General features: G+C 38.6%; 1 pseudogene; it reads left to right on the top strand.

Moving 5' to 3' along the window:
• Positions 1-6714: 6714 nt before the first annotated feature.
• Positions 6715-8028, top strand: LOC103072381 (tubulin alpha-1B chain pseudogene; annotated as a pseudogene).
• Positions 8029-8279: the final 251 nt, after the last annotated feature.

The raw sequence follows: 8279 nt of genomic DNA, 5'->3' as shown, positions 1-8279 counted from the left end.
AAAACAAATTTTAAAAATGAGGGCTTCCCTGGTGGCGCAGTGGTTGAGAGTCCGCCTGCTGAGGCAGGGGACACGGGTTCATGCCCCAGTCCGGGAAGATCCCACATGCCACGGAGCAGCTGGGCCCGTGAGCCATGGCCACTGAGCCTGTGCGTCCAGAGCCTGTGCTCCGCAACGGGAGAGGCCACAACAGTGAGAGGCCCGCATACCACAAAAAAAATAATAAATAAATAAATAAATAAAAATAAAAATGAGAAAAGCTTTTTAAAAAATGAGAAAAGTTTAAGGAACCTCTAGGACAATATCAAGTATACTAAAGTTCACATTATAGGGGTCCCAGAATGAGAAGAGAGAGAGAAAGGGATCAAAATATAGTCAATAAAATTACGGCTGAAAACTCCCCCCAAAAGGGAAATAGATACCCAGATACAGAAAGCATAGAAAGTCCCAACAAGATTAACTCAAAGAGACCTACACAAGACATATCATAATTAAAATGGCAAAAGTTAAAGAGAGAATTCTAAAGGCAGCAAGGAAAAAACAAAAAGTCATATACAAGGGAACCCCCATAAGGCTAACAGCTGATTTTTCTGCAGAAAATTCACAAGCAAGGAGAGACTGTCATGATATATTTAAAGTGCTAGAAGGGAAAAACCTACAACCTGGAATAATTTACCCAATAAGATTATCATTTAGAATTGAAAGAGAGTTAAAGCACTTCTCAGACAAGCAAAAATTGAAAGAGTTCATCAATACTAAGCCAAGCCTAAAAATAAATGTTAAAGGGTCTTTTCTAAGTGGAAAAGAAAAGGCTACAACAAGAAGTAAGAATTTATAGGAAAGGAAAAAATCCCACTTGTAAAGGCAAATATATAGTAAAGGCAAATATATAGTAAAGACTGTGGATCAACCATTTAAATAATCTACTACAAACATTAAAAGACAAAAATGGTAAAATCAACTATAACAATAATAAACAGTTAAGGGATAGACATGAAGATGTAAAATATAAGATCAAAAACACAAAATGTGAGAGAGGGGAGAAAAAATGTAGATCTTTTAGAATGTGATTGAACTTAAATGACTACCAGTTTAAAACAAGTAGATATAGTTATAGGTCAACATATATGAACCCCATGGTAACCACAAATCAAAAACCCACAATGGACACACAAAAACTAAAGAGAAAGGAACACAAGCATATCACTAAAGAAAATAATCAAACCACAAGGGAAGAAACTAAAAGAAGAAGAAAAGAACAGAGAAGAACTACAAAAACAACCAGAAAACAAGTAACAAAATGGCAAGAACTACATACCTATCAATAATCACTCTAAATGTCAATGAATGAAATGCTCCAATCAAAAGACATAGGGTAGCTGACTGGATAAAAAACAAGACCCATTGATATGATGTTTACAAAGGATTCACTTCAGAACTAAAGATACACACAGAATGAAGTAAGGAGATAGAAAAAGAAATTTCATGCAAATGGAAACATTGAGAAAGCTGATGTAGCAATACTCATATTAGAAAAAATAGACTTTAAAGCAAAGTCTACCACAAAAGATAAAGAAGGGCATTAAAGAATGATAAAAAGATTAATACAAGAAGAGGATATTACACTCACTAATATATATGCACCCTAACAGGAGCACTTAATTATATAAAGCAAATACTAATAGACATGGAGGGAGAAACTGACAATAACACAATATTAGTAGGGGGCTTTAACACCCCACTTACATCAATGGACAGGTCATCCAGACAGAAAATCAATAAGGCAATAATGGTCTTAAAGACATAATAGACCAGTTGGACTTAATGAATATCTACAGGACATTCCATCCAAATCAGCAGAATACACATTCTTTTTAAGTGCACATGGAATGTTCTCCAGGATAGATCACATTCTAGGCCACAAAACAAGTCAACAAACTTAAGAGTTTAGAAATTATATCAAGCAATTTTTCCAACCACAAGGTATGAATCTAAAAATCAATTACAGGATGAAAAATGGGGAGACATGGAGACTAAACAACATGCTACTTAAAGACCAATGGTTCAATGAAGAAATCAAAGAGGAAATCAGAAAATACCTCAAGACAAATGAAAATAAAAACACAACTGTCTAAAATCTACGGGATTCTTGGGACTTCCCTGGTGGTCCAGTGGTTAAGACTTCGCCTTCCAATGCAGGGGGTGTGGGTTTGATGCCTGCTGGGGAACTAAGATCCCACATGCCTCGCAGCCAAAAAAACCAAAACATAAAACAGAAGCAATATTGTAACAAATTCAGTGAAGACTTAAAAAAAAAAAAAATGGTTCACATCAAAAAAAAAAATCTTTAAAAAAAAATCTACGGGATTCAGCCAAAGCAGTTCTAAAAGAGAAGCTGATATGGATACAGGCCCACCACAAGAAATTTTAAAAAGTCTCAAATAAACAACCTAACTTACCATCTAAAGGAATTAGAAAAGAAGAACAAACAACTCCCAAAGTCAGCAGAGGGAAGGAAAAATAATAAAGATCAGAGAGGAAATAAAATAATGACCAAAAAATAATAATAGAAAAGATCAATGAAACCAAGATCTGGGTGTTTTTGAACAGATAAACAAAATTGATAAGTCTTTAGCCAGGCTCACCAAAAGAAAAAGGGTGAAGACCCAAATAAACAAAATAAGTAATGAAAGAGGAGAAATTACAACTGATATTACAGAGCTATAAGAAAAATCATAAGAGAATACAATGAATAGTTATATGCCAACAAATAGGACAACCTAGAAGAAATGGATACATTTCTAGAAACACACAATCTTCCAAGACTGAATCATGAAGAAATAGATAATCTGAACAGACTGATTCCAAGTAATAAAACTGAATTAGTAGGGACTTCCCTGGCAGTCCAATGGTTAAGACTCCACATTTCCAATGCAGGGGACGTGGGTTCAATCTCTGGTTGGGGAACTAAGATCCCACATGCCGTGCAGCATGGCCAAAAATAAAACTGAATTAGTAATCAAAAAACTCCCAGCAAACCAAAGTCCAGGACTGGACAGTTTCACAGGGGTATTCTACCAAACATATAAAGAAGAGCTAATGCCTATCCTTCTCAAACTATTCCAAAAATTGAAGAGGAGGTAACACTCCCAAATTCATTCTTTGAGGTCATATTACCCTGATACAAAAACCAGACAAAGACACTATTAAAAAGAAAATCACAGGCCAATATCTCTGATGAATACAGATGCAAAAATAATCAACAAAATATTAGCAGACTGAATTCAACAATATATAAAAAGAATCATACTCCTTGATCAAGTGGGATTTACTCTGGGGATGCAATATTTGCAAATCAATCAATGCGATACACCATATTAACAAAAGGATGGATAAAAATCCCATGATCATCTCAATAGATGCAGAAAAGGCATTTGACAAAATTCAACATCCATTTATGACATAAACTCTCATCAGAGTTGGTATAGAGGGAACATATCTCAACATAATAAAGGTCATATATGACAAACCTACAGCTAACATCATACTCAATGGTGAAAAGCTGAAAGCTTTTCCTCTAAAACCAAGAGCAAGACAAGGATACCCACACTTGACACTTCCATTTAACATAGTATTGAAAGTCCTAGCCACAGCAATCAGACAAGAAAAAGAAATAAAAGCATCCAAATAGGAAGGGAAGAAGTAAAACTGTCCCTATTTGCAGATGACATGATACTATATACAGAAAACCCTAAACTCCCCACCAGAAAACTATTAGAATAAGTGAATTCAGTAAAGTTGCTGGATATAAGATTAATATACAACTAACATTTATTATTTTTAGCTTAAATTTTGGAGTAATTCTTATGCAGCAATAGATAAGTAACACAGAGACTAAAAGAAATATGACAACTAAATGCAACGGGTGACCCTAAATTGGATATTGGAGGCAAGGGAGGATGCTCTAAAGAACATTATTGAACAACTGGCAGAATCTGAATATTGAAAGTATATTAAGTCATAGTACTAAACTTCCTGAATATGATCGCTGGACTGTGGTTACGTGAAGGAATGTCCTTATTAAGAAATACACACTGAAGTATTTAGAAATAAAAGGACATGATATCTGTAACTAACTCTTACATGGTTCAGGGGAAAATTAATAATAATATATATTATAAATAGAGCCAGTGATAAGTAAATGTGGCAAACAGCTAATCTGTGAATCTGGATAAAAGATATTTAAGAATTTTTCGTAATTTTCTTGCAAGTCATCTGTAACTTTGAAAGTATTTTTTTAAAGGTTTTTTCTTAAAATGGTTAAAAGGAGCAATTGATCATATGTAGTTTAGCCTAAAATGTGTTGTTTCAGTATTTCAAAATGTAATGACTTTTATTTTCCTGAGTAAGAAACAAGAGGTTTTTTGTCATTTAATAATGATAACCTTTCCCCCTTTGGGTGATTTTAAAACCAAATACTAGCATAAATATATTGTGTAGAGTGTATTTTCAGGAAGGAATTAGATTTGGATAATTTAGATCAAAATGCTAACTTATAATCTTCCATATTTAAGTCCTATACTTATTCTGAACTAGAATGATTTGGACCAAGTAAGGAGACTTGAGAACAAATTGAAGGGTTATTAATACCCAACTCTAAAGCCTATGTGGTACAAAATGTCAAAATTTGACTTTGGCACCTTCCTGACATCTGTCATCAACTTCATGATGATCTCGATTGCCACCATACTCTTCCTTTTTCCTATGATTATCCAGGGATATTTTCTGGTTAGAAAATTTCATATTACTTGAATTTTTTACATTTTAATTCTTCACATTTTAAAGCAACCTTCATGGAAACAATGTAGTCACTGTCCCTCACACATCTCCATTCCTTTTTTCTCCTTTGTCATTCCACTTTCTTACTTTTACCTTCTTTGACCCCTGCTTTCCTTTCCCTTCATATCCTTCTCTACCTTTTTGACACCTTTCTTCCTGGTTCTCCATACTAGCCTCACCTTAGTCTCAGCTTCCATCACCTCACGCGTAGATCACTATAATCATCTCAAAACTGGTCTTCTACCTCTAGGCTCTCCCAACCACCCTATATGTTACAGAAGTATTTATTTTTAGAAATCCAGAACGTATACACTTCTATACTATATCTAGTTTAAACTTCCCAGGATGGTACTCAAGGTCCTCCAGGACTGGCACCAAATGACTCATACCAGCACCTTAGCTCCCACAATTTCCCAGCACAAAATCTCCTCCCCAGCCATCTAGGTCTTTTTGCTGTCATTTCCTTATCTCTAAGAGACCAAACCAGGTTTTTTCCTCCTTGAGTAACCTGAGAGAGCCTTGTTTCTCTCCCCTTTTACAGTCACCTGTCACTGACATATTTAGGACAAAGGCCAAGAGGTTTAGTTCTACCCATGAGCAGACACCTAAGATGCCCTGGGCCAAATTGCTTTGGCCCATTTGACATTAGTGCCAGTAGTGTGAACAGCTGCATGAATATTGCAATGCTCCAGCTCCAGTGGGTGCTGTGGAGTCCTTTGGTGTATCCTTCAACACCATGGAAACTTATACAGTCTGAGCAGGGCTATAGACTGAAGTGCAGGGGAGTTAATAAATGATGAGGGATGGAAGTCAGTGGATAAATGCCCCAGCCTCCTCAACCTTCACTGAAACAATTCTGAGGCACATTCTGTGTGGTTCTACAGCCGATTCCCAGAGTAAATGGGCCTCAGTTTTCCACAGTGATTTCCATCTGGGTAGCATACCCTTTATTGGCTTTTTTCCTTGTCCTCTCTGCCCACTCCCTCACTCTGTTTCCTGGGATCAATATCATCGTGTTAGATAAATGCACTTGAACTAGCTACATCCAAGTCCTTGCTTAGGCTCTGCTTTTGCAGGAACCCAAGACACAAAACAATATTCATTATTCTTCTATTCCTTTATTAATAAAACCCCATGTTTTAGCTGCACCCATGGCCACTTAGTTATAGGTTACGTTTCTCCACCATCTTTGCAACTAAATACGTCTATATGACTTGTTAGCAATGGGCTATAAAAGAACTTATATGCCAAGCCTTGACACTAAAAGAAATACAGATGTGTTTTTCTTTCTCCTTTCCCTGTTTCTGATGGCCGAGATGCAGATACGATGGCAAGAGGTGGAAAAGCCATTATGGACCCAGAGATAGAAGCTGTCTTTTAAGGATAGACTGATTTGCCCATCCCACTCTGTGATACTTCACTGTGATCTGATATAGGAGAGAAAAATAAACTTCTCTCTTCTTAAGTCAGGGTATTATAGAGATCTCTGTTAAAGTAGCTTAGACAGTATCCTTATGAAGTTTAAGACTTTGGACAAAGTCACACAGCTTTTAAATAGGGATTCTACAACTCAAGCTCTTAGTAAGCCACTCATTTGTTGTGGCTATGTGACATCCCTCCTATGTGTCTATGTGATGGGACAGTAAAAAGATTGAGAAATATTGCATTACCTATGACACTTTCCAGAAGAGAAGATTTACCTCCCTTTTTCCCATGCAAAAGGGGAAGAGTGGTTCTGAGTCCCATCAAGAATACCAATTAGGCAGGTTCTCTTACAACGACCACCTAAGAGTTGCTCTGGAAGAAGCGACAACCTTGCCTCCTCCTCTCTGCCATCTGCTCGGCAGCCACAAAGCAGCAACTATATGCCAGTGCATTTCCATTGATGCTGGCCAGGGTGGCGTCCAGATCGGCAATGCCGGCTGGGAGCTCTACTGCCTGGAACATGGCATCCAGCCCAATGGCCTGATGCCAAGTGACAAGACCACTGGGGGAGGAGATGACTCCTTCGACACCTTCTTCAGTGAGAAAACTGCTGACAAGCATGTGCTCAGGGCCGTGTTTGTAGACCTGGAACCCACGGTCATTGATGAAGCTCTCACTGGCACCTACCCCCAGCTCCTCCACCCTGAGCAGCTCATCAGAGACAAGAAAGATGCTGCCAATTACTATGCCCGACATCACTACACCATCGGCAAGGAGGTCACTGACCTCGTCTTGGACTGAATTTGGAAACTCGATGACCAATGCACAGGTCTTCAGGGCTTCTTGGTTTTCCACAGCTTTGGTGGGGGAACTGCTTCTAGGTTCACCTCCCTGCTGATGGAAGGTCCCTCTGTTGATTATGGTAAGAAGTCCAAGCTGGAGTTCTTCATTTACTCAGCCCCCCAGGTTTCCATAGCTGTACTTGAGCCCTACAACTCCAACCTCACCGCCCACACCACCCTGGCATACTCTAATTGTGCCTTCATGGTAGACAATGAGGACATCTATGACATCTGTTTTAGAAACCTTGATATTGAGCACCTAACATATACTAACCTGAAAGGGTTGATAGATCAAGTTGTGTCTCCATCACTGCTTCCCTGAGGTTTGATGGAGCCCTGAATGTTGATCTGACAGAATTTCAGACCAAGCTGGTGTCCTATCCCCACATCCACTTCCCTCTGGCTAAATATGCCCCTATCACCTCTGCTGGTAGCAGAGATCTCTAACGCTTGCTTTGAGCCAGCCAACCAGGATGTGAAATGCAACCCTCACCATGGTAAATACATGGCTTGCTGCCTGCTGTACCGTGGCAACATGGTTCCCAAAGATGTCAGTGCTACCACTGCCACCATCAAGACCAAGTGCGCCATCCAGTTTGTGGACTGGTACCCCACTGGCTTCAAAGTTGACATTAATTACCAGCCTCCTACTGTGATACCTGGTGGAGACCTGGCCAAAGTACAGTGGGCTGCGTGCATGCTGAGCAACACCACAGCCATCGTTGAGGCCTGGGCTCACCTGGACCACAAGTTTGACCTGACGTATACCAAGTGTGCCTTTCCCTGGTATGTGGATGAGGGCATAGAGGAAGGAAAGTTTTCTGAGGCCTGCGAGGACATGGTTGCCCTTGAGAAGGATTATGTGGAGGTTGATGTAGATTCTGTTGAAGGAGAGGGAGAAGAAGAAAGAGAAAAATACTAAAGTGAAAACGTCACAAAGGTACTGCTTTTACAGGGAAGTTTATTCTGTTTTAAACATTGAAAAGTTGTGGTCTGATCAAGTAATTTGTATGTACTCATATACAATTACTGACCAAGGCTTTAAAAACTGACACTTTGTTACAGACTCAAGCTATCCATTTCTCTGATGGGTTTGAATAAAGTATTTCCTATCTTAAATGAAAAAAAAATACAAACAAAAATGAAGAAGCCGTGAAGCTATGGAGAAAACTT

The sequence above is a fragment of the Lipotes vexillifer genome, unplaced genomic scaffold, assembly GCF_000442215.2.
Source record: "Lipotes vexillifer unplaced genomic scaffold, Lipotes_vexillifer_v1.1 scaffold1434, whole genome shotgun sequence".
NCBI classification, from domain to species: Eukaryota; Metazoa; Chordata; class Mammalia; order Artiodactyla; family Lipotidae; genus Lipotes; species Lipotes vexillifer.
The sequence above is the reverse complement of the archived record's forward strand: the minus strand, read 5'-3'. Positions and strand labels throughout refer to the sequence as shown.